Here is a 26,316-nt window from a genome sequence, read left to right as displayed (position 1 = left end):
CTGCACTATTGAGGGTCAGATTTAAAACTGGGACCCATTGCATTTCCACGGTAACAGTCTGCATACAAGTCTCCCAGCTGCAATAAATACACCTACAGAAATATGAACAGAACGCAGAGACCCCAGACCTTGTTCAAGACCTGAATGCTGAACAACAGGCTCTAAGGATTTGCAAATTCATTGAGGAGATTAAAGGCACACAGACACCTAAAGGGATTTTCAAAAGCACCTAAGCAAGTTAAAAGCCTTTGAAAATTTTACTAAGCATCTGTTTGCATCTTTAGAAACTTAAATACATTTGAAATCCAACCCCAAGAGCATATTAAAGGCAAATTCAATCTGGGGAACTTAACAAGCATACTCGACCTCATATTCTCCAAAAAACTGTGTTTATTCACACTTATCTTAGCTGAGGAAAGCTTTTTAGATGTCTCTCTTCTAGACTGCCTGGCATAAGAAAACAGGAAAAATTGAGCATGTGAATGAGTGATGAATCTAAGAACAAGAAAAGACAGGTCGGTCTAGGGGACAGCATGCTTAGCAGGGGTTCAGAAGAAATGCAGTCACGCAACATGACCTCGGCAGTCATTTCCCCACTCTCAGCCGCAGTCTTCCCGACATTTTTCAGCCTAGTGAGTTTACAGGCTTTTGGGGTCAGATAATCTCTCTTACTATATACCTATACAGGAGCTAGTCCATAGCCATCATGACCTCTGTCAATGCCTCTAAGCACTGCTATAACTCAGATACATACAACCTGATTTCTAGACAATGGCCCTCAAACCTCCTCAGCTCTAGACCCATTTTTGGATGGGAATCTGGTTAACCACATAACATTTAGAACAACCTGAGCCTACCACTGGCTACAGTTTTTCCATGTATGTCTCTATATACCACTGTTCAAATTAAAGGGTCCTTAAATACGTAAAACATGTTTAAACATGTTTTAATGTGCCTTTCTTAATATACATATATACACTCTTTTTTTTAATATATAGACACAGAAGAATGCAAGCAGCAGGCTCTTGGGTTTGTAATTGGCATTTTATAAAGGTCACCTTTTCATGCAGAAAGAAAGACTGTTGAAGGTTAATTAAATTAAATTCTACATTTATCCAAACTACCCAAAGCAAGCACTTTAATAACATCCTTAAATAACAGCCAGCATTTTTAAAAGACCTCAGACAAGTCTTGGAGCAAGATGGAGCAAATCAAATGCATTGTACATGTTTTATTTCCCAATTCTCTTACAAAAGTTTGTTGTGGTTTGGGTTTTTGTTTGGTTGGTTTTTAATAACAAAAAAAAAAAACCAAAAAGAACCCGTTGGGAGTAGTTTACTGCTTCTAAGCTCCTGCTGTTACTATTCCAAAACTTATGTGTAACAATAACCGTTCACAATTTAGTGTATACAGGCCTTTGGATGGCAATGACAGCCTTTCAGTCAGGACCTTTGTGCTGATGCATTAGTTAGCACAAAACCCAGCAGAAGAAATCCTGTAGTAACAGAAAAGCCAAAATCCTGACAAAGGCCAAAGTAATTTCAACCATTACATTTCTGGGTGCTTGCTGCGAGCATGCAACAAAATACAAACAGGGTGAAGCATGTGAAAGGTTATCGGTCTCTTGAATTCAAGACAATGCACAACAGATGCATCCCAACTGCATTATAATACTCTGTCCTGTACATGCCTATTTAGGCCCCAGGGTTGTCACACACTCTAGATGGGGTGCTATTATTCCTATGAACTCACATGAAGAAGAGATAAGGAATGGTTGGGTAAGAAGCCCTGCGGTGGCATCTGCTGCCACCAGGCAGGCAGAGCAGGAGGATCAGCTCTCATGGCAGTAAGGACAAATGGTTACACAGCTCCCAGCTGAAAAGGTTGGAAGATACTGCCACTTCCCCCATGTCCTATAAATCACGTGCCACAAGTTAACACTAGACAGCTATAATTTTTAGTCAAGCTTTGTTACACAGCACTAATTCTGATGCATTTGCTATCACCAGATCTGCAAAATGACACAAGGAGACACTGCCCTATGCTGACATAAGGACAAGAAGAGAATATAAAAATGTGGCTTTTCAACCTTGCAATTTAAACACTTTGTTCACAGAAGCAGAATGAAGGGAAGGTAACAGCCCTGTGCAAAGGACAACTAGCACAGCAGAGAACTCATCATTCTTCAGGAAATAATGTTCTAAAGTTTCTTGCTCTGGACAACCTACAAATAGAAGAGTGAGAAATAAGCAGCCACCTGCTTCAGCATATCCTCTCCAGCCCACAATGCCAGGTCAACCTGTAGAGAAGCAATGGCTGAGATGGCTAGCAAGTCAGGAGAACAACATTCCCCTCTTCAGATTTTCTTACGAATAGCATACAATAGGGTCTGGTTTCATAACAAACTTCAGAGGAGTCAGGGGGAACAGCCACAGACTTTTACCACCTAGAGAAACCCTGGTAACAAATTGTGTTCTCAGATACCCTGCTGTTCCCATCTAATAAACACACATAAAAAGCCCATCAGGGTCTATGCGCTGTACATAGGGCTCAGAGCGTTTAAGTTGTTACAGCAGCACTGTTAAAAATAAACTACTTATAAATAACAGTTCCCTACCACAGATTTCATTAGCAGCAGACATACTAGTAGAATCAGATATCTACTGTCCAGACCAATTAAAGCAATTAAAAACTCTTCTTTCAGCAAAGAGGTACTACATAATCTCTCGGAGACATACCACCCTCTGTGCATAGATCCAGTGTAGGCCAGATCCTATTCTAGGAATTATTGGGGGTATACTGATTTCATTGGGAATCTGCCAATTTACACCAAAATGACAGCAGGGAAAGTCTCTCATTTCCCATGTTGTTGCAAACACTTCCATCTCTTCCCACGAGCTCTACGCATTTAATTAGATCCCTCAGTGTGGTGAAGGAATTCACTGCAATTCATTGAACTGTATGTAGCCAAGACACCAACTTCTGCTCTTGTTCTCAGCAGGAAACAACACTCACTTCCAAAATTTGTTCCCTAGGACCTGCCCTTCCTCAAATGCCGCAATGCTCTTTTCAGTCTGGTGTGTGATCTATCAGAGATTTTTTTGGCATATGACAGATTCCTTGCAAATGGGGGGGGGCGGGGGATCAGAAATAATCTGTATATTTCCCAACATACCACACGTGCACATACAAATCTTCACAAATACCTTGTGGTCTAGTTGGTCAGATCAGGTAGAGAGAGGAGCAGGACACAGAGAGGTACTCTCTGTGTGCTGCCCAGCTCAAATTCTTCAGCTATGGGTCAGTATGGCTGACCAAACTACATAACTTCATTATCAGGCACTGACTCCTGAAAGTATAAATACTTCCCGCAGTTTACAAAAGGTGAAAATATAGTCTGCTTTAACTGGAGCCTGCATTAGTTCATTAAATGAGGCTGTATTTCCTATGAATTTGTAAAGGTTTATTTTTATATAATAAAAACCAAGAGTATTTGTGAAGAAATAGAAATCCTCCGCTAGTATTTTTCTGATACACAGCAGTAATAAAATACAATACATACATTCATAAGTTTACATTTGTATTACCTTTCACATCCCTGTGCACATTTTTCCAGGCAAGTAAAGAGACTGACAAGTTAAGTTCAGACTTTCCTGAAGAAAGAAAATTATCTTGGAGGATCCTTTTCAGGAGCTGATGAGAATCCTTGTAATTCCTACTAATTCCCCTTGGGCTTGTCTTCTTGAAAGCTCTCTCCAGAGAAGTACGAGACAGCATAATCTCTCAAGTTTTAGGCAAAGAACATTTCCACCAAAGTAAGGTAGTGAAAAACCACCTGACTAACCCAAAACTATTGATGCATTTAGGTTCTGTTTGCTTAGAAAAAACAAGCCCCAGGCAACAGAGCCTCCCTATGTTCAATTCTCAAGTATCTCAAAAACCAAGCTCGAGCTGATGCTTTTTCCACAGCCAGGACAGTCGTAACATCTAGGTCAAATCCTTCTCATATCAACACAGAGCAGGGATTTGAGCCAGAGTCTTCCACAATTTAGGAGAATACATTAACAACTGGGCAGTTTGGGGCAAGCCTCAAAATTGCTCCCTGAGAAATTGTGCTATTTGGCATAAACAACTCTATACTTGATGGCCAGAGGAAACAGGAGAGAAAGAAGAACACAAGTGCATGGCCAGCCATCAGGATGTTCATTTGCAAGGTAAGAATCCATGTTGCAATCTTTGCCATAGATGACCACTCTAATGTGGAGGCAGATGTCATTTATGTAGCTCTAGTCATGCTCCCATTAGAATCTAAATTGAATTTCCAGTGCCAGATCCTCACATATGAAAAAAAAAAAAAATTGAAGCACACTCACTTGAGCCAATAGGGCAATATAAACACTTAACACAAGATTTGTAGTTATCTGCTTGGCTAAACCGAGTGCGTCTGTCTTCTCTGGAGCTCTGGGTGTTTACACCACTTAAGCAGCTGACCCCTCATTTTCTTCTTGGGTCAGAAAAAAAAAAAATCTCTTAAATGTGTCATCTGGAATAAAGCCACATTAGTTTTAGACACAGGAGAGAAAACAATATAATCTCTGATGTTTACTATTTATCTACATGACCCAAGATGTTTCTAAGATACACTCCCATATTTCTGCTCCTTATTGGGAATCCTAATATTATTCCCCCGAGAGCCCTGCTTCACTAGTAGCAAATGCTTCCCATTGAGTTGTGAGAAGACAATTTGATTTTAGAGGGGTTGCCACCCACTGGCATTTGGCATAAGATCAATTTGCCTGTTTGTTGTTAAATAAAACACACACAGAAGAAAAAGGGAACAAACTGCACCAAGCTGCATGTTAAATCATGTCACTTAACATGCTAGCGGGTGCTCAGATACTATACAGATAAGGAAGGAAAACCAAACAATAATGCAATTTCTTTAAATGTACAATTATAAGGGAAATCCAAGAAACACGAACTTCAGCAGAGCCACCACTTCATGCAATGTCTTCATTTTCTTCAAATACATCTGCCCTTAATATAAAAAGCAACCTTTTCTCCTTTATCACATACTCAAGACATCAGCAAAACTCAATAGCTAGCACAGTACTCCAATTAAGCTCCAAATCAGTAAAAGACATTTAGTTCTCCCTTTAAACACACACATTTAATCACTCTTCTTTCTATACACAAATGAAATCAATTCTTGTGGTGTTTTATAGAGGGTTTTTTTGAGTCAGATTTTTTTTTTTAAGTGCAGTTACTGGAAAAGCAAATATCTTTGTGAAGCACAGGAAAACTATCAAATAATAACGTGGGGGAGAAGAGAGGGGCACACAGGTGACTGAAGGAGCACTGAGAATGTAATGTGGCCAAAGATGGTTTAATTGTCTGAAGAGAGAAAAATATAGAAGTAAACAACAGAATAGTTCAAAAAGGTTTTCAAATAACAGAAAGATAGCCTTAAAGCACTAGTGAGTTCAAACACTTCAAAAGATACAAGTCATTGGGGGCAGACTCTCAATACACTGCCTTTAATTTTGACAGTATCTTGTTAAATGCATAGCCCGACATTGTGCCTGCTATAGTACAGTCTCCAAGCTTTTAACTTGCACTGCAAACTTAACTATGCTAAATATCAGATGCCATTTCAATATTATTTATGATTATTTTTTTTTAATCTAACTACAACAACTTTAGTATGGTTTCATTATATTCTCATCTGGTTAATATCAGAGCACAGAACAAGAGAGAAAACTAACAAAGCATGCATCTTGTTCTCAAATTAAGGATAATCTAGAAAATACACTACACAGTTATGTAGTTCATCTTACCAAATTCCATTCATTTCAAATAGCAGATTATAATAGCAGCCTTGGTATGCACCAGTGTTCAATGCTGAGGCTTCATTGGCAAGGAAACAGATGTTTGTGGTGAATGGTTGCAGAGGAAGGAAGGAAATTTTCTAGCATTGTATAGTTTAATTTATGTCTAGACTATAAGTCTTTGAAAGCATAATATTGTTCTTAAAAAGAAGGGCTATTCATATGGTGAATAATACTTGGGGGAGGGAAGGAAAATAACCCTCCAAAAAAATCTCACCCAGTGCAATCACATATACTCCTCCCACCTATCTTTCTCATACTAAAGAAACAAAACAAAAAAATCCACTTGCTAGTACCGCAAGCCACAGGTGGAAGTTTTCTCAATGTATCCAAAATACCAAGTGATCCACCACCTGAAAAAGCCATCTATCAAAGCAGCTTCCACGTGTCTATAGTCAAACAGGCAGGAATCTGATATTCTTAGTTCTACTCGTAGCACAGCCAACTCACTTTGACCCTGGGAAAGTCACCTGGAACAAATGAGCAAAACACTCCGTGACAGCTCACAGCACAACTTGTGGAGGCCCAGGAAGAATCAGTTTTCAGAAATTTGTATGGGCAAAGGCACTTAGAAAACTAGGCCAGAAGAAAGCACAGCAGCAGCACTGCCATGTGCACGAATTCTGATTGCAGGAAGAGCACAAGTCCATTAGAAAGGGTTTCAGCTCTTCCATGCCATCAGCTCCCATATATCTCCAGATGTCAGTTTATCTCTACTTCTATTGACTAGGTAAAAAGATATCACAAGCATGAACGGTCAGAGGCATCTTGCCACCTAAGTACAAATGGATTTAATAAATAAATCCATAAAGAGATAAAAATTGGGAGGTCAGTATTAATTACACAGTTACTAAAAGTGCAAGTCCTAGAAAAGCACAGATGCATCTCTGCCACTTCAAAAAGCCTCTCCTCACGATGACATTTTTCCACCACCCCCATGGCACTTCTGGACCCCATACACAGTAAAGCATACACAATTGTGCATGCTTGCAGCAGGCACTGTAGGAGCTTTGCAGTGGCAGTGGGGATGGTATGGATGGACTCTCCCAATCAGACATCCAAAACATACTCTGAAGAAAAACTAGCTACTAGACAGCACAGTGCTTCTGCAACCAGATCAGGTCACTGGCACTGTAAATATCTTGCAACCTTACCAGCACTTAGCTGAATCAAGATACAAATTAATTCACACCTCTCCTATACACTTTGTCCTTGTGTCCTCTCCCTACAACAGTTCCAGGAAAGAACAAGCATAAACTTAAGTTCTACTTTAAACAGTGGAGAGCCTCTTAAATATAATACTTTGTACTTCCAGACCCAAGTTCACAGGCACTGCTTGGTGGGCCATGCTGTTGGGAAAAGGCAAAGAGAAGCCTCACCACCTTCTGAAGAAAGCACTGCTAGAACACCGTAGAGGTGGCTATAGGCAGCTGCGCTTAATCTCTCATTCAAGAGGGCAGAAGACACCCCACGCAAGCGACTGGGTGCCCCGCAGATCAGTGCTGTAACCACTCTGCCTGCAAAAAGCTATCAGAAACTCGGTCACGCAGTGGCTGGTGGGCAAACCCCATCTGCCTCCCTTCCTGCAGGCCAAACAGGCAGCAAGTTATTTTGCCCTGACAGCACCTCCTACTTTCATAGTGACCGAAATTCAAGGCCACCACAGGACAAAGAGCATCACTGTACACAAACAGAACTGAGCACTAACAAAGGACCTCTACCACTGTTTTTGTGCTGGGGAGCGGGGCGGGGCAAAAGGCCGCAGGAGTCATGTGTGAGGGAAGCAGGGAAATCCCACAGCAAGATGAACCTACTTTCCAATAGCTTCACCGTAAAAAGTCAAGGAATGCTGGAAGTTAAGAGATCTTCAGCAGCACTCACCAAGCAGCCAGTTACTTCTAACAACTTTCTGCTGGTGGCAGCTCAGGCAGAAGCAGCAGCCACAAGCCTCTCTCTGAAGGCATTCAGCACTGCACATCAGCCACATGATGGCATGAACGGCATGAACGGAAGGTCTTCCTGCAGGTCACATGCTGCTGGTCATCCGCAGAGAAGGTGGAACCTATGAGCAGACAGGGAATCACCCAGACCTCCTCCCTGTTCTCCCCTCCCCAGTTCAACATCACAACTGCATTTATAGCCTACTCCCCCTTCTCACCCACAGAACAAGTGCAGTTTGAGTTCTCAGTGAAGGCACAGCAGCCAGAGCAAATCAGGTGCATGTCCAGGTTTGCTGCCCTTTACACTCACAGGAAAATACTTTAAGTCTTGACAACAGCGCTCATACAGTTCTGTGGAGAGTCATCCCTCATACAAATGACCAGCGCACAACTGTTTCTACATACACTGGGTGTTGGCCTTTAGTATGTTAACCCGTTGCACACATCCCCAAGTGCATGTACAAAATCTCTGTGCCCACAGGTGCCTTCTACTTCTCCCACTCAGGGTCTTCTACTCAAAAGAAAAAAATACGGAGCCAGCATTCTCCCCATCCCCTGTCTCTGTTCTCAGTTCTACAATCTTTTTACCTCCTTTTCCTTCGGAGGGGAGGAGGTAGGGTACATACAGTCTCTACACAAAAAAGCATGACTCCAAAGCAAGCCTCAAAATGACAAGCAAACATAGATGCTTCACCTTCTGGAGCATACAAAAAGTTTAGAGTTGCCGTGTTCATCTCACTTTCACAAATTGTGTGTGAAGTTTATTTCACAAGCAGGCCTTGGTGGACCAACCACTGCCTCACTCCTCTCCTCCAGTTTGACCTCTAGCCTGAGTTACTGCAGCTGTAAACTGGGAACAACAAACGGTAAGACAAAGTTATCAGGCATGTAGCGCCACGTTGAAATTCCATGTGACAAAACGGAAAAGCTCAGGTGTGAGGCTTTGAAATTCCCACCTCAGTAAGCTTACTCTCAACAGAAAAGGAGCTCTCTTCACATTGTCATTTCATCTGAACACAAGTCTGTGTGTACAAGCCATCAGACTGACTGAACAGATTCAGCAGGTCCATAATGAGCACAAAAGCCAGTACATTTCTGGGCAGCTACATAACACTTCAGAATGAACTAAACTGAGGTACAGAGTAACGACAGCCTCTTCAAAAAGGCAGAGAGTCTCACAGAAACCTGCCAGCTGCATTGTCCATTGATGGCATTGCACGTGCCACCTGATGACAACAGGGAGAAGAGCCCAGTGGGAACTTCGTTGGGTGTTACAGCGACAGATAAGACAGAGTCAAGGACAAAGTGCTAATTCTGTCCTGAATTTTAAAGCTATTAGTTTAAACAGATCCTCATTATTACTAAACTGAATGATGTATCCGAGAGGGTGACCAGCAGCTTTTTAAGCAAAGGGAATAGATGAGTTTTACAATAGCTGTTATACAGATCCTACTTCCATTTAGCATTCACAGGGTACCTGAACTCTGTTCCTTTCATTTGTACAGTTCCATTGCTAACAGTAAACACAGCAGATAAATACTTCATGATCCTTCTCTCACACAAAAAAACCCGTGTCTTCCTTCTATGTGCTTGACAGAAAAGAGTAAGCTCCAAGAAGCAATACTCTATTTTGCTGGGTTTTTTAGGTTTACTACATTTTAGACATACAGATTAAATCTGTCTTTACAAAGACCTTAGAAATAGTTGCATTCCTTCAAAGGCAGATGCATGGATAACTTACTCCTCTCCCCATTTCTATTAATGGCATCTTGTGGTGATATAATACTTTAATGGACAGCCACACCAACTTGTTCCAGCTGAAAATACATTACCTAACATCGTATAGTGAAGAAGCCTGAAAAATGACATCTGCAGTAACAAGGCATAGAAAAAGCCTGCTTCTGTACAGAACAAGCTCCTGGGGGCTGAAGAGGTAAGAGTGATGCACTGTTCACACACTTTTCTATCAGGGGAAATTGATGGCATTTGGTTGACCTATCAATCAATCAAAAGTCAGCAGAGAAAAAGCAGAGGGAGAGGTGGAGAAATGAAGCAGCAGTCATTTGGAGAGAGAATTATGGCTGAGAAGATGGTCCAATCTTTTGGGATGCCTGCCACAAGCTAGCTTAGGGCAGTGCAGTGGGCCATCCTCTGTTCCATGTCACAGAAATCTTTCCTTCTTAAAGGAAAAGGCAGCAGCTCGTAAGCAAAGTATCAACACGTGCACATGTGTGCAAGAAAAATAGAACAGGACTGGCCTGCAGACCAGATCTGGCCCAATTGCTGACACAGTTGAACCTCTGAATTACATCACTATAACATGTTTGTTATACCCTTCCTATCTCTATCTGATTCCCTGGTCTTCACATTACAATATTCATTTAAAAAAATATATGTATTAATACCTACCAAACTACAACTCATCTCAGAGTTAAAGATATTAATCTTTTCTCTCTGGAAGCTTGTTGCTAAATCTCTGCTGTATTATTTGGAGTTGTGTGCTTCATTATCATACGCACTGTGACCATACATTCAAGGTTGAAATGCACAGAAAGATGAGACAACAGGATCACAAGAATAAAAGAAGCAACTGTTAAATATCTGGTCAGCGTGCATCCCCTTGTCCTCCCTCACCATGATAGTTTGTTGCTTTTGAACAATTGATGAAGACCTGCAAAACCCCTTCTACACAGACAGCTAAAAACCATGGCAGTAAGTCACATACCAGAGCCTGAAATCTAATGACTGATCACCACCAACTCCAGTAAGCCTTGGATCAAGTCCAACCCACAAGTCTCATTAAACTCATTTTTATATAAAAATCAATAGCCCTTTTTCCTCCTCCGTCAGCTAGGAGGGAAACAATGGAAGCACTTCTACAATCAGACATACATCTTATGCAGGCTAAAAGAGTAAAGAGCTCCACAATGAGATTAATCAAAGTGAAGGAGTTATAATAAGCTTAAAAATGAGAGCACATTAATAACTGCTCCCTTGTGGTAAACAGAGCTGGTAATCAAGGGCAGGTTCAGCAGAAATCTTACCCGTTGTTGAAGCAGAATTAGCTCTGTAGCAACATGAATGAGCAAGAGACTGGTCTGGACAGTCACAGGCCAGGGTGGAAAGGCTCTGTAGAAATTTGATTCATCCATCAAAAACCCAGGAGAAGAGAAAGACACTCTTCTCTTAGCAAAGAGATCACATTTGTTGGTCATTTCAACGCAAAGATCACATTTCTCTGTCCACCATCAAGACTTTTTGCACTGCTGGCACCTAGCACAGCAAGGGTTATATGACAGTCCCCAAAAGCAGTCCTTTCTCCGCTATTATGCCAGCCCTAGCACAGGACCCCAGGCTCCAGCTGGAATGAACCATACTTCTTCAGAGCAACTCATTTGTGAAGACCAGTTGATAGATGTCCAGTTTTCTTCTTCTGTTCCTGTGACAAAAACATATCCTGACAGTTCTTTGCTGCTTTTGTCTTGGGTCAGGAGATTTGCCTGGAGAAATGTGCTCTCCTACTGATCTTTTTGTCAGCTTAGCAGCATACGATGCTGTGATGCTCCTTGAAATTTAACAGAAAAAGCAAAACAAATGAAGTCTTATCTCTATTCAAAGTTACAATTTGTCAGTAAAATGTTTTCAGAACTTTCAAGCTAAAACACTGAAGTGGGAGAGCAGAAAAGAAAGCAAGACTGGCTGTATGCAACTTTTCACTACACATTCTGGTTATGCAGGAACATGCAATACCTTCCCCTTCTCCATTCTCCTATGGGCACTGAGTATATGAACTCAAAATCCTGACTGTACTTACCTTCAGAAGCCCCTTGGAGATAGCTATCTTCATTTCACAGACAGGTGAGTGGTCTGACAGACAAGTTGGCTTAATCAAAGCTGGCTTAAACAGTGAGTCTGCAGCTCAACATTCAACTGCATGAGACTGAGTTTTGCTTTTATTTATCTACCAGTTATAGCATTTTTAAATTCATTTGAGGAAAAAAAGTTGGATGAGAAGAAAGGAAAACCACACCGTTATGGAAGAAGAAAAAGCCCATACATTAGAGGCTAAAAAAACCCTTCTGAACTTGCTGGAGTCTTCACAGCAGGGCCTTCATGCACTCTTTAACCAGCTCCAAGACATGAGACTTGAAGTGAGAATATACCCACACGGACAAAAAATGGTAGAACAGCTAGATAACCACTCACTCCCGTAGCTGATCTTCCAAATGAATGACAAACTACCAGAAGGAATGCCAGCTGGACCCTGAAAGGCCAGTAAAACTCGGACAACAGTGGAATTACTCAGTGAATTTGGGGGAGGAAAAGGCACTCCAAAACTCAGAGTTGACACCCAGCTCCAAAACTTTTGACTTTACATAAGCTCCTATTTCAAAGAGCCTTTTTTTTCATTTAAGATATGTTCCCTCCGTTTTTATGAAAATTTTGTTGTACCGTGCTGACAAAATCCACCCTTCTTCATCGTTACTACAGTAAGCAGTTAACTGTCCAAGCAAACAGACTGAGCTTCTTCCAAGCACGTTGTGGAGTCTTTGCAAATAGACTCTGTCCAACAGGAGAAGCAGGTTCTGAAGCTGGGTCTCTTTCACACAATTACCATCACACTCAACTAAATACATGTAAGCTACCAGCATAAGAAGCCCACAAACAGAGCATCAGTCTCCAAAGTAAAATGTCTCTGGTTGCAAACGCTGCATGATCTCAAGGTATACCTTCTGTAACAAAGTCAGTTGTTGCTCTAAGGACTATGCTTGGGATTCAAATTGCACACATGAACACCTGTATGCAACTTGAGCCGTTTAACCACCAGATGCAGTCTCAGAGGGATATCTTGGCTCCCTGTACAGCCAAAGGAAAGAAACAGCAACTCCAATGTAGCCCATCTTAAGGAAAGCCCTATTTGAGGTGGGATGAATCTCCCTCCCCAACTTCCCTTTCTCTTTCTTTTCCCCTATCATCTGTAGAAGGAAGCCCTAAATGACTGGTTAGATGTTTAATTCTTAGACAGCTTTAGTTACACAGAATTAACATAAGTTGAAGGTTTTCATCTTGACCAGAAAAAAATTGCTCCAAGCATCTCCTTTGCAGGAAAAGCAACTTGTTGATGTGGAAAAAAAAAAAAAAAAAAAAAAAAAAGCTAGATAATAGGCAAAATACAGTTTTAGGCTCTAAACAGAAAGAGATTTTGCTCTTAATAACCAGATTACTCCTCCCCAATGCAGTTTTCAGACTTAGATTCAGAACATCAAAATAAAGGTCTGGGCCAATTATAAATATGATGTAAAGCATGGAGTTTCCTTGATTGCTTCAGAGATTTTACTTATTACCTGAATTGCCTTATTTGCCTGATTCACATAATGAAGGTTTTCAAAACAGCACTTTGTTCTTAAGTGATAAAAAAAAGCAATCACTATAAACAACATCCTCAAGTGTTGTTTCACCTACTCACTAAGATTAGATGCCAATTTAGATCACAGGAAGCTGTAAGACTTCAATTTCTGTGTACTATGATATCTTTACTAGGTTGCAAAGATTACCTACATAATTCTCTCTTCATTTTTTAAACCATAAAACCATCTTCTGTCATATTTATGTGATGCCTTGAACAAAGCTTTTCAAAACTAAGCTACTGGAGCTTGTTCACACTCCACTTTGTCTCATTGCTTCTGTCATTTTTATGTTGCCCTTCCAGCACAGCAGAGAAGATCATACGGTGTCCCAATTCAAATGCATGACTGTGACCCTTGAAGAAGGGTTTCCATAAAACAGGGTCAAACAAAACAGAAAGCAGGTAAGAATTATACTGCTGCCTTGTTTCCCCACACAGGACTGGAAAATAAAGGTGGAGGAATTTATCCAAGAAAAATATCTCCAAGTAATTGTCAGTTTGAAGACATTATCATATTTTATGACAGTACCGGCTTCAGGCCTCAAAAAGAAGTAAAAGTCTCTTTGAACAAGGTACAGAGAGAAGCCTATCTTTGACAAGAAATCAGCCCAGTAACGTGCCCAAAGTGCTAACATACAGTGACCATGCAGACATAGCATTTTTAAAGATCAAGTTTCTGAAACTAAACAGTGCTTCTAAAGCTCAGTCTTTCATGGCTAGGAATATAAAGTTCTCTATCATGAAACCCTTTTAGAAATTAATTCAAACACCTGGACTGAACAGAGTAGCTTTGTTATGGAAAATAGAGAGAGATGGAAAAGCCATAGTCTTTTAACATCTTTCCTGCTGTCCAAAAAAACTATATAACTACAATTGATTTCAGAGTAAGCACATGAAGTTTTCCATAAAAATAATGACCAAGAACCTGGTATATAAGGCATGCACTCTCTGACACCAGCACCCCTTGCAATATCAACATGCTTTCTTCCACTGGCAGCACCTTCCACTGCAAGTCCCAAACCCTTGCTATAGCCTACTCTGTAGGCATTGTGGAGACAGCCTTCCCCCCACCTCCCCAGATACACAGTTGATATACATAAGCAAACCGTTCCTCTCCCTTGCCTGTAAGGCCTCCCTCATGAATTGCTTATACAGCATTGCCAGCATCTTCAGAAGGGTGCTGTAACAGCATCCAGATGCACTCCAGATAGCCTCAGAGAATCAATGCTTATGCCCCAAGGAAAGTCAGTGACAAGTAGGTTCCTAAATCCCAAAGAAAGTTTTGGAAAAATCCTGTCCATAAAAATCAAACAAGAAACTGTACTGTATTAGTTCACAAATTCATGCTTTCTTTGATCAGCAAACGCCACAGGGATGGCAGGAGCTTGCCAGCTACGCTGAGGTGAGTTTTCCTGGCAGAGACGGCTTGCCTCAGTCTTAAAAAGAGCTACCTCCCTACTTTCTTGCATTTGCTGGAGCCGCTGTGTGTTCTAGCTGTATTTACAGAGTAGTTGTGGGCTGTGGAGCAAAAACGCTTTTGGCTTAGGTGCTTAAACATAGCTTGTGCTCTAGAGAAATACCATGGTGAACATCAAACACATAAGCTGCTGGCACAGACACTTTCTCTTCTGTGCTGCATCACTTCTGACACTGCCTATATCACTGTCACATCCAAGTGCCTCCCAGCAGTGCACTAAGTGCTGCAGCTAATATCTGATGTTCAGTTTATTCTCTCTCTTCCCTGAGGGAGAACCATATGCACTGCAGTATGAATTGTTTTGAGAGAATATAGGTTTTAAACAGGTAAAAACAGCTTCTTTATGAAGCTGAAAGCATGTGCCCTGAATGAAAGGTGCTCAGGCACATCATGCACAATAAACGTTCATTTCATAAACTAGGGCAAATATCCTCCTCTCCCTTCCGTTAAAACAGTCTCTTCTGCAAAGAATGCCTTTATCCTTTTGGAACAATGTTCTACTGAACCAAAAGCCAAATTATCAACCACTGTCCTACTATAAACATGCATGGAAGTTTTAATGACACACACTAGTGCTGAAGTACCATGACTGTACAACCAAATCACTCACTGATGCTTGTAAAGTATTTTGGAATCCCTGAATAAGAGGAACGATCAGTTTATTATCCAATATAGGATGCCAGCCTTTGTTTCCTCTCTGTTTTGCAGACTTTCTCATTTTCATGTCACCTGCACCACATGCTTATACTCTCCTTGAAGTAGAACAACTCTTTTCCAGTTCCTTGGCAATACTCTACTTCTCACTCTAATTTGGCTTCTTCAGCTGTGCACACTTTTATCCTTATATCCGGCTCCTGAAACAGGCCTGCCCAGAATATTCTATAAAATCTGCATGAAATTGCCTGAAAAGTAATGTTATTATGAAAATGCCATATCTCTCGGTAATTATACAGTTAAGTTTTCTTAATAGCTTGTGCACTTGATGGACAGAAAACACTTCCTCCTTAGAAATAAGCAAAACAAATTAAACAATTCCAATAACACTGCAACAAAGAATTAAGATTTTTGAATGCAGAACTTTTGCATAGGACAAGAATGGTTTCTAGAGGTGTTTCAGGGTCTCATTATTGTTTTTTGACAAGTCATCAAAATCTACAGCCCCTAACACTAAAAATTCTTGTACACAGACCAGAATTTTTTCTGTATTGAGAAAAAGACAAAAAAACAAGAACAATTAAAAAAAGATTCCTATAGAGAGGGCATACGTGCTGGTTTTGGCTGGGATAGAGCTAATTTTCTTCATAGTAGCTAGTATGGGGCTACATTTTGGATTTGTGCTGAAAACAGTGTTAATAATAATACAGAGATGTTTTCGTTACTGTTGAGTAGTGCTTAGACAGCGTCAAGGCCTTTTCTGGTTCTCACCCCACCCCACCAGCGAGGAGGCTGGGGGGGCACAAGGAGTTGGGAGGGGACACAGCCGGGACAGCTGACCCCAACTGACCAAAGGGATATCCCAGACCATACGACGTCATACTCAGCATATAAAGCTGGATGAAGAAGAAGGAAGGGAGGGATGTTCAGAGTGATGGCATTTGTCTTCCCAAGTCACTGTTAGGTGTGATGGATCCCTGCTTTTCTGGAGATGGCTGAACACCTGCCTGCCCACAGAAAGTGGTGAATGAATTCCTTGTTCTGTTTTGCTGGTGTGAGCAGCTTTTGCTTTACCTATTAAACTGTCTTTATCTCAACCCACAAGTTTTCTCACTTTTACCCTTCTGATTCTCTCCCCCCACCCCACTGTGAGGGAGGTGAGTGAGCAGCTGCATGGTGCTTAGTTGCCAGCTGGGGTTAAACCACGACAGCATAAGAAAAAAACTAATCAGTTCTGCTCAAAAAGAGGTTTCCTATAATTTCCCAGTGGATCTACAAACAGCAACCAATAAAACAGTTCCTAACTCTCCACTTGTTGATTCTCCATGAAGAATTAAGAGTACACACTATCAGCAGAAAAGAAAAAAGTTACAAGAAAAGAGACAACAGCATCCCTGTAGTCTAAATGCTATTTCAGATTTTCAACAATAAAAAGTCTTCTAAGAGCCAGAAAGTCACATTTTAGTCCCATATGTAGGTCACAGACAAACTGTTCTTTCTAAAAGAAATTAGCAATTAAAATTTAGAGATTTGATTTAACTTCACACAAAAAAGTTTCCAAAGAAGCACATCTGGCATTTCCGCTGTGCTGGTGGACTGAGATGCTGTGAGTGCTAGAAGCACTGTCAGCACAGGAACCTAGAGATCCTGGACGTCTGGAGCTCAGCCCCCAAGCTGTTAAGTCCGAAGTCACTGAACAAGTTCTGATGACAAGCAGATGTTTTAAACTGTAGGGGTCAAGCATGAATAACCATCCAATTTTCATGGATGAAAAAAAACCAAGTCCAAGGGGCACAGCACATTGCTCTTATCACAGTGATCTTCTCTAGAACAAGCACCTCCAAGCCTCAGCTGAGGACTTTTCTTGAGTATTGTGGCAGGTGAAAGTGTCAGCTGACATAAGTAGGGCAATGGGAAGGATGGAGATATAAATATGTAAGGAAAAAAGATTCTTCTTGGATTTTTATGAATGGGATAGAGGTAACTCAAAAGCACTACAACCAACAATTCCCAGGGGAAACGAAACTTGTATCCGGAGTTAAAATTCTTCTACCTGTACCCACTTCAGGCTGTCTGACTTGTTTTGCCATGCTGTCCTCTCTATCACAGAGCCAGTTTGATTTCAGAAATGCTTAGCGCACAAAACAGTTATATCCCAATGTAGATAATAGAAATAGTTTTCTTGCAAGAAATATTCAAAATCCCAAACCTCTGCAAAATGCTACAACAGAATTTGCACATATCTTCTAGTTCTGATGGCATGACAATCCACTTTGAATTGGATCCCATGGTAACTGCAACATTAAGGTCCCCAGAGAGCCATCTCACACACACACATAAGATTGGAAGGGACATGTCTGTAGCTTTGCAGTTGAAGAGACAGAACACAAACTTGATTCAATGCAGGGAGTCTCTCCCTCCTTTCAGCTAATAGCATCAGAAAGACACCATTTCTTTTCCTTAGGAACAGGATTCAGCTCTCATGTCATCTCCAAGACTAGAGCATGCACTTCTCTTTAGGAACTGACCCTTGCTACGCCCTTCCCTCACACCCCAATGCAGCCTAACTGTAACACATGTACTTAAATAATTTCACTAGCAGCTTTTTGTTCCTCAGCAAGACCCTGCTTTGTAATTTTTCTAGTTGGGTTGGTGGAAGCCCAAGGAAACCAAGAAACAAAGCTCTGCATATTTTTCAGTCAACTGGAGAGCTAGCTGCTCTGTCAATACACTGGTGTAGTCAGCCCAGAGATGCTGCCCAGGGAAAGTCCCCTCTCCTCCTTCCTTTGCCATACAGATGACTCCAACACTCCTGAAAGCAAAGGCATCTTTTGCTCACTCATCTCTCATCAAATTCCCTTTTCCAAGGGCATGCCTCATCTCACAGTTTCAGCTCCCTCACTAATGATTTTTCTTAATTGGCCAGCCTAAGCTGCTGCAGGATGACACAACATCATGCTCCCTCAGCGCACACTGATTCAGGAGCAAGGGAATGAAATACATCTCCTACTTTGTCAGCTTGAGAAGACGAAGCAGTAATGGCTAGACTGCAAGCAATGAGGCAGCACTTACTGTTCCACCACATCACTGTGCTGTTCACTGCCACACACAAAACTTTGTGTCATCTTCGTTTCCACCTGCTAGCAACTGCATTTCATGCACAACTTGGTCTAATCAGAACTCAGAGATCCCCAAGAAAAAGAGCTGATTTAAAAACAAAACAAAACACCATACTTACATTGTCAGTACCTTTCTGACCTCTAGCTTGCTGCGGGGTACACACTATGACAGGCATCACAGAATTTTAATGCAAAAAGATATCTTTGTGTAAGGAATATTTATCATACTTTTCATGGAACACCCCTTAAAAAATTCAGATAAACAGCCCTAGAAGAGGCATTTTCACAACATCCTGCTGACAGACACAACTCCATTAGTGTCCCCTCTTTCCAGCCCACTTTGATTTTTTTAGTGTCATAATTTGCAAACTCAGACTCTAGCAAGACAGAAGGAGGCAGGAAAGTAGTCTGAGTAAGACCTATAGCAATGAGAAGGAAGTGTTTTCAGGAGAAAGACCAGAAAGTGATGGTTCACTCTTTGCCCCAAAAGAAGTTATGTCTCTCAGCAAATCAAACCCTTTTGTTCTTCTTCCAAACATATTTGGCTGAGTTTCCAACTTGTAGCAAAGAGGCAGGAAATAGCAAATTAATTATAGTAACATTAAAAGCAATAGTAGCCTAGAAGGTTATACAACTTTTATTTAAGGCTTCTGTTGAAAATAAGGGTGTTTTGTCTATTATTTTCTAAAGTTGCTCTGCTTAACATTTATAGATCAATTACTTGTAGATAAAAACAATGCACACTATCTAACAAAAATTACTATGAACACTACCCTTCCTTTGAGAAAGTATCTTCAAGTATATGAGCCAGAGATACTTACACAAGCAACAGGTATTTTTGATTCAGTTTCTCAGAAGTGAGAAACAGAAGAGAATTTAAATTCCTGCCCCTTTGGCAGAACACAGGGGTCTTTCTGCCTTGTTCTCTCTCTGAGCCATGACATGGAAATTCACAAAGTGAATTCAAGTCCTGAACATATCTGCTATTTTACATCTGGTTCCTGTTATTCCACCTCAGAAGCAAATTGAAAAAAAAAAAGTAAATTCCAATTTCTGCTGATTGCTTATAGTTTTCCTAAAGCTCCCTTCCTTTATTCTATCAGCCAGGTTATTTAGAGGATATTACCCTAATCCAACAAAGAACTTAAGAATATGAATATTTCCAGTGAAGGCAAAGGCTCTAATGGATCAAAATGCTTTATTTGTTAGAGTTCATCAGCTCCTGCTTCATATACTAACTATTCCACCAAAATACCCTTACAGTTTCACTCTTATGCCTGTTGTATTAGTGGTGAGTCAGGCATAGAGCACGTATGCTCAACTTGGGAGTTCAGTTCTACCTTCCTAGGGGCAACTTCTCATACACCAAGTATCAGATTCTTCTTCCTCTAAACTTTTACTACAGCCATCAACAATTGACTCTGGGCCAGTTGCCTCTGAAGAACGAGTGGTCAGAGTGCACATGCAACATCCTGTCTGCCTCGGGGAATAACCAGAAAACTAATAGTACACCACTTGTACAAAAAACAGCCGTTCTGCTCCTGCTGTCTGTCCTCAGTACAGTCATGATTGCCCAAAGCAGACCCATCATCAGATAAGACAAGACCAGGCTCTCCTCAGTTATACCATGGCAGTCCTTCTCACTTTACTGGGATTTCTTATTTAAAGCAGAATAGCATGGAACTTTGTATGACCACAGACTTATCCAATGCAGTTAGACAGCAAGATCTGCAAGCAAATTAATGAGTTTGTAAGGGCATGTTAGTCACTAAAATAAACACTGCTCAAGGAAATTCCTACTGCTTCATTTGTCATGTCTTGTAGTGCCTGATAGAAAATCACATGAATTAGCAACAAATGGCATTAGCATTGTGATATAGAGAACAAACTGCTAATTGCTTAATGATTGTCTTTCTGTAACTTTACATACCAAACACTGGTGTTCGTCAAGGATTAAGCCTGTCAGAGACTGGTACTTCAGAGTGATGAGCAAGAAGGAACCATGAACAATCACAAAACTTAATTAAATGTTTGATGTATTTACGATCTTGGATCGTAAATACGATCTTTACGATCTTAAGAAGGCACAAGGAGAGACCTTGCTTGAATAGATAGGGCCAGAAAAGATAAGAACTCCTGCCTTTGTTCTCATCCTTGTAGATATTTTAGTTCAAACTAACTATATGATTTTACACCACTAATGAGAACTTAGATAATAAGAGCACTAACGAGCACTGATGTATCAAAATGTGTAAAAGACCATACTGTGCAGAATCACCTGAGGAGGGTCAAATAGCGGACAAGTGAGGAAGACTATGGAAGACCACCAGAGGACTCCTGAAGACCACCAGAGACCTTCAGTGCGCCTGTGTAAAAGACATTTGCATATGCTAATAGTTTCACGGAAAACTAATGAATATGTATAACATTTCTCAGAAATCTAATGAATATGTATATAGAACAATGTACTTAACCTGCACAATTAGGCCCGAAGGTGCGCACGACTTTGGTGGGACTACCCCTCGTGCTGCCCAGCGCTGAATAAACATACCTACTTTACAATCTCACTGATTGTGGAGTCTATTTTCCACATGTCAATTGCAACATTCAAGAATTCAAAAGAAACACATAAGACAGAAGGGTTGTTCCTGCATCGCTGCTTGCTTGCTGTGTTTGACACCAGCTGTCAGTAGTTCCACAGAACCTGCTCTGTTCTACTCTTGCTCCATCCCATACCAGTGACCCAGCAGGCAGGGCAGGAAACATCACCTCTGAAATAGAGAGGAGAGAAGGGCCTGGGGGAGGGGAGATACTACATACTCCTCTGGCATCTTCTTTCTCAAAGTCAAATTGCAATACCTTCACCGTGGCTTCTGCTTCTTGCTCTCCTTCTTTAAAAAGAAAAAAGCAAGCATTACCTGTGGGTGTCAAGGAAATAAACGATCTCAAAGCTCCAGAGAAGCAAGATGCACCCTCACTTGGAGTTCCCTGTAGTCAATCCTATAGGAAAGGGACCATAGCTAGCACTAGACAGCTGCTACTACTACTGGAGCGTGGAACCCTTTTACCACCTCCTCTCACGAGAGACGTCCCACTCAGACATGGTTGTGGCAGGTTCCAGGTACCAATGCAAGCCAGCACTGCTATCCAAAGCAGAGAGCCTTCCTTCACTGCACCTCACTCCTGCTCCCAGAACCACTCCCTCACATGGCTGTTTGTGTGTTCCTGTTTTGTTAAAATTAGCATCTTCCCCATAACTAAACTCCACAAAAAGGGGCCTTGGTAAAGAAATAGTCAGCCATTAGCATGGGACAACGTGACAGCGGGGGGGGGGGGGGGGGGGGGGGATACATCTCCCCCATGGAGAATCTCCTAAAACTGAACTGCAAGTCCACAAGTCAGCAGCAACACACAGATATCCCCAAAGCTAACAAACATCTGCCTCTTTTAATAGTTCTCAGGTTCCCTTACATTTTCCTGTTACAAAATTGCACAAAGAATCTTGTTTTCTCACAAGGGAAAGGAAGAGGAGCCCAGAAATTGAAGAAACATGTTAGTGCAAAAAATTTTCAATGGGTTTGTTTGGACAGCTGATGCAGAATTCATGTATTGGTGATGAAATAACAAACATACAAAAACGTATCAGTGCTCTTCAGAAAGCAGAAAGACAGCACTTACCCTCTTTATTCCAGCTTGTTCATTTAATCCTAGGCAAACAGGAACTTTAGACATTTTTCAAGCATTTCATAAAGTAATAGCAAGAAAATATCTAGGTAAGGAAGCTGTTTTACATTGGGGGAGGGGGGGGGGCGCAAAACAAAAAACAATAGCATGGACTTCCTAGCAAAAAGATTAAAGTATTCAAGTAAGGGGGCAGGTGGAGGGCAAGAAATGGGATGTCACATACTGCAAAGAAGAGAAACTATTGCCTATTTAATGGAGTACAAGATTTTTATTCATAAACCCATCAGATTCTGAAAGCCTAACCATCCCCCTCTGTAATGCAAGAGTGGGGGCATACTACAACACCCCACCACCTCCTAGAAAGGCTGCATTTCCTTTTCCAGGGGGACTGTATCCCAATTCTAAAATAACATACCCTGCAGATTATTAGACCCTTCTCATGCCAAAACACCAAAAGCAAACCAAAATCCCACACTTTGCTAAAGCAAAGAATAACAGAGAGTCCCATCTTAGAGTCTGTACTCCTGTGTCCCATGAAGCTTGCAAGGGAGCAGGCCCGTCTACATTAGGAAACATGCAGATCCTGCAATTCCTCAGCTGTTTGTTTGGCCTCATTGATCTGGCTAGCATTGATGTGTAGTGTTGGAATATACATGTTGCCTGTTGTTCCATGGCCCTACCAGCCACTAGTCTGGAAGAAAGGAAAGTAGGGGCTGACATCCATGAAAATCAGAGAACACACTTTATCTCAAGCAAAGAGGGAGAATTTTATTCAAGGCAGTGCAAGAGAGTCATTGCCACTCACCAAAATAGCTTACAAACTTCATCGATTAAGGCACACAGTCTGATCCTGGTGTGAGTTTTGAATAAGAAAATGTCTTCCCCCCTTTTGTGCCAGATCACGGTCTAAAATTACTCATCTTTATCACAGCAGAAAGAAAACAAAGTTAAAATGCTGGCAAAAGCATTGCCTGAGAGCTTCAAGTAACTGCAGCCTCAGACCTCTTCCTTACAGCCAGAACTGTATTTTGAAAAGAGGAAGAGGAGGGGGGAAAAAGTCACACCACACATTCACAGAACAAGACTCTGATCTGTCCAAAAGAGAGGCCAAACTTTGAGTCTCTCCTGTCCAAAACAGACAAGGACACCCGCGCCTATTAAGTTTCCTATGCTAGCACCAGTGCACTAAAGTCAGCTCTTTCACAAAGCTAACAGACACAAGAAGGGTACTTGGGTGGGAAGGTGGGACCTCCACCTTCTGACAAATTTGATTAAAATTGGCTGACAGAGTCAAACATTGTCAGCATGGGGTGACTGCATGTACCTGACAACCTCACACATAGCATGATCATGTAAGTTCATTTTTTCAAGTGTAGTTTCCTAAGGAAACATAGGGGGGAAAGGCATTTTCACTGGCACTCCAAGGAAAAACTGAGTTTAATCTGGCACCCTTCACAAGTACTCAATTAGTTTCCAATTCAGGAACAGAAAAGAACAAATTAATTGACCAGCAAAGTCTTAGAACAAGCCTGGTACTGTGCCATCAAATGGAAATGAGGGGAATCAGGCGACAAACAGCCCAGCTGCAGGCATTCAAAGTCCTCTTCTGCCAACACTTCTCCCACAGGGCACCTTTGGTTCTCATCAAAAGAGCCAACATAGTAATTGCAAGAAACACAGTAGATTTGAATGCCTGTAACAAGAGAATTTCCAGCAGTCAAAATCCACACACGCAAAACCAGTGAGCTGACATACAGACATACGCACACAGATCAGACTACCAAGTGGTCTAGTCCACACAAACACTAACCAAAGCACAAATCAGTACTGTAACATGCTAAACAAAAGTGGATGGATGAAAGCCACCAAAAAGCTGCATTCTGAAATCCATCTTTACACAGGAGATTAATCACAATGAGTGAGTGAATGTTTTTGCTTCTGTGTGTGCAATATTCCCCAATGGTTTAGTCATTACAGCGAGAACCCAAGCTTTCTTTAAAAGAAAGATCTGCCTAAGAAGCTGAACACTTCAGAGAGCAAAATTAACTTGGTGGTTAGCCTCCCTTCCCAAAGAATTGTATTAGACAATTATCTACAGAAGTCAAAATCAGGCCAACATTTAAGAGCCACAAGGGGAATAACACAATGATTGCAATGGAAAAAAGCAAACAATGGCTAGGTGCTCATATTTGTTTGAGTCATATACACAGTGGCATTCATAATGAATACTAATTTTGAGTTCTGCTTTATAAGGCATATTCCTAAAAGGAACTTATTTTCTAATTATGAGCTCCAGTGACCATACACATTAAACAATGAAAACAAACGGCAGTAGATATTAACATTGTGACAGTCCCATTATCTCTCAAGCAATGCATGGGGATAAAGCTGTTAGCCGTCCTCATAGGCAAAATTTACTTGAAATGTCACTTCTATCCAAGTTCCTACAGCTGTCAGTTTACTCTCCCTCTATCTGTACCAAAAGGAGGCAATTAGAGAAAACTAAATTAAAGATTTAAATTCTTACTTACCAAAAATATCTATAGTTTAGAGATCACATCCTTAAAGTGTTCTTGCTAGCTTTTTAAAAGCAAACACCCAAAACAATCACCCTCAAAAAAGATTGGGAAATGACTGGAATTTTTTCTTTCATGGTGTTGAACTTCTAAGGGATTCCCTGCTCATTGTCCTCCTTAAAAACACAGGGGCAGCAAAGACTTGATCTTCTAGGTTACATGTTCTTCAAGTACATGAGGCATTGCTACTTTGCCACAGAGCACTTAAGACATCTAACAGTCCTTCAGTACCTCCCTAACAGCCTTCATTGGCAAACACAGCAGTACTGTATTTCTCAGCTGAAAGGCTTTAAGAAGTATCTTCTAGATGTCACCTCAAGGCTCAGCTGAGTCCAACAAGCAAAAGCAGAAGTTAGATGCTCAAGAGCCCCAGCATACACAGCTCCCTAGACAGGGTTTTATCTCCTATTTTACTAGATGCATTAAGCAAGAATGAGAGGCATGATAGTTTCTGAAGAGATTCACTTACAGCTTCAGCCTTGCAGCAGGTGAATATCAAAGCCAAACAATATTACTGAGAGCAAGAAAATACTACCAGATTTAGAAGTGGCAAGAAAGTAAAAGATGTGCAGCCTAGGGTAAAGTTAAAACACCCCCTTGTAAGACAAAACCATGTTGTTTAACGGTTTTGTGCCTGCTGCATTACTGCTCTCCCAGCACCACAAGTGATGCCAGACAGACATCAAGCCCAGAAACAGAACAAAAACCCAGAAGTGTCAGAGGAGGTAAAACCTACTGTTTTATCAGTAGCGTAACCTATAGGTATTTCCTAACGTGGCTTTTAGCTTCAACATGCAATAAATGGCACAACACCACCATTGCAGGGCTGAAACCAAATATAAAAAAAGCTACAAGACTGCAAAGAGAAATCACAGGTTTCTCCAAGGACATCACCCAGGACAGACATATGGACAATGAAGTTATGTTTGGAAGACATTCGAGTTATCCACACACAGTGCAAGCAAGAGACTTGCACTGAAAGAATAGCAGCTCATTTCAATTGGGGGAGCAGGACTGCTCAGTTACTTCTCAATATCTGGAATGTTAAAGATTAAACCTCCAGCAAGTCTTCCAGTGATTACAGAGAACAGACTTTCAAGGACAATAGCATGTGATGAAAGAATATTCAGAGGCAAGACTGTAAGACTTTTTGCCTTCTATGCACTGTTGCATCTTCTCGCCAGGGGTAAAGGATACAAGCTAGCCCTTGCCTTAGTCTGAATTCCTGAATAGAGATGCAAATAGCAGTAATACAGGGATACGCTTAAAAACAGGATTCCTATGCTGATTCATATTGAAGCTAGGACAGAGAATGACACATATTCTATAAAGCACATTTCAAAAGTTTTGAACAAGACATCCAATTTACATTTCTTTAAATAAAAACAGATCTGCTTTATTCAGAATTGCTGCTATTCCTATTGTAGTTTGTAAGAAATGCAAATTCACAGAAGAGTGCATTATTCACTTCCACTGTGTGAATCAAGAAAGATTTGCATATATTAGACTGACTCAGAGGCAAGTTCACTGAATGCCAATCACATGAAAAATTAACCATACGATCTACTCAT

At 41.1% G+C, this 26,316-nt stretch overlaps 1 protein-coding gene across 9 annotated transcripts in view; it reads right to left on the bottom strand.

The window, feature by feature from the left end:
- Positions 1–26,316, bottom strand: part of TSPAN4 (tetraspanin 4) — a 470,616-nt gene that overhangs the window by 420,986 nt on the left and 23,314 nt on the right. The window contains exon 1 of one of the 9 annotated variants that reach the window (XR_012653138.1): positions 10,873–11,081. The exons of the other annotated variants lie outside the window; for them this stretch is intronic. The gene's annotated coding sequence lies outside the window, so the exon portion shown is untranslated. Of the gene's footprint in view, positions 1–10,872; positions 11,082–26,316 lie in introns of those variants that run through there. 9 annotated transcript variants of the gene reach the window in all.

This window comes from Buteo buteo, chromosome 16 (assembly GCF_964188355.1).
Source record: "Buteo buteo chromosome 16, bButBut1.hap1.1, whole genome shotgun sequence".
Taxonomy (NCBI): Eukaryota; Metazoa; Chordata; class Aves; order Accipitriformes; family Accipitridae; genus Buteo; species Buteo buteo.
This window is presented reverse-complemented; position numbering and strand designations above follow the sequence as displayed.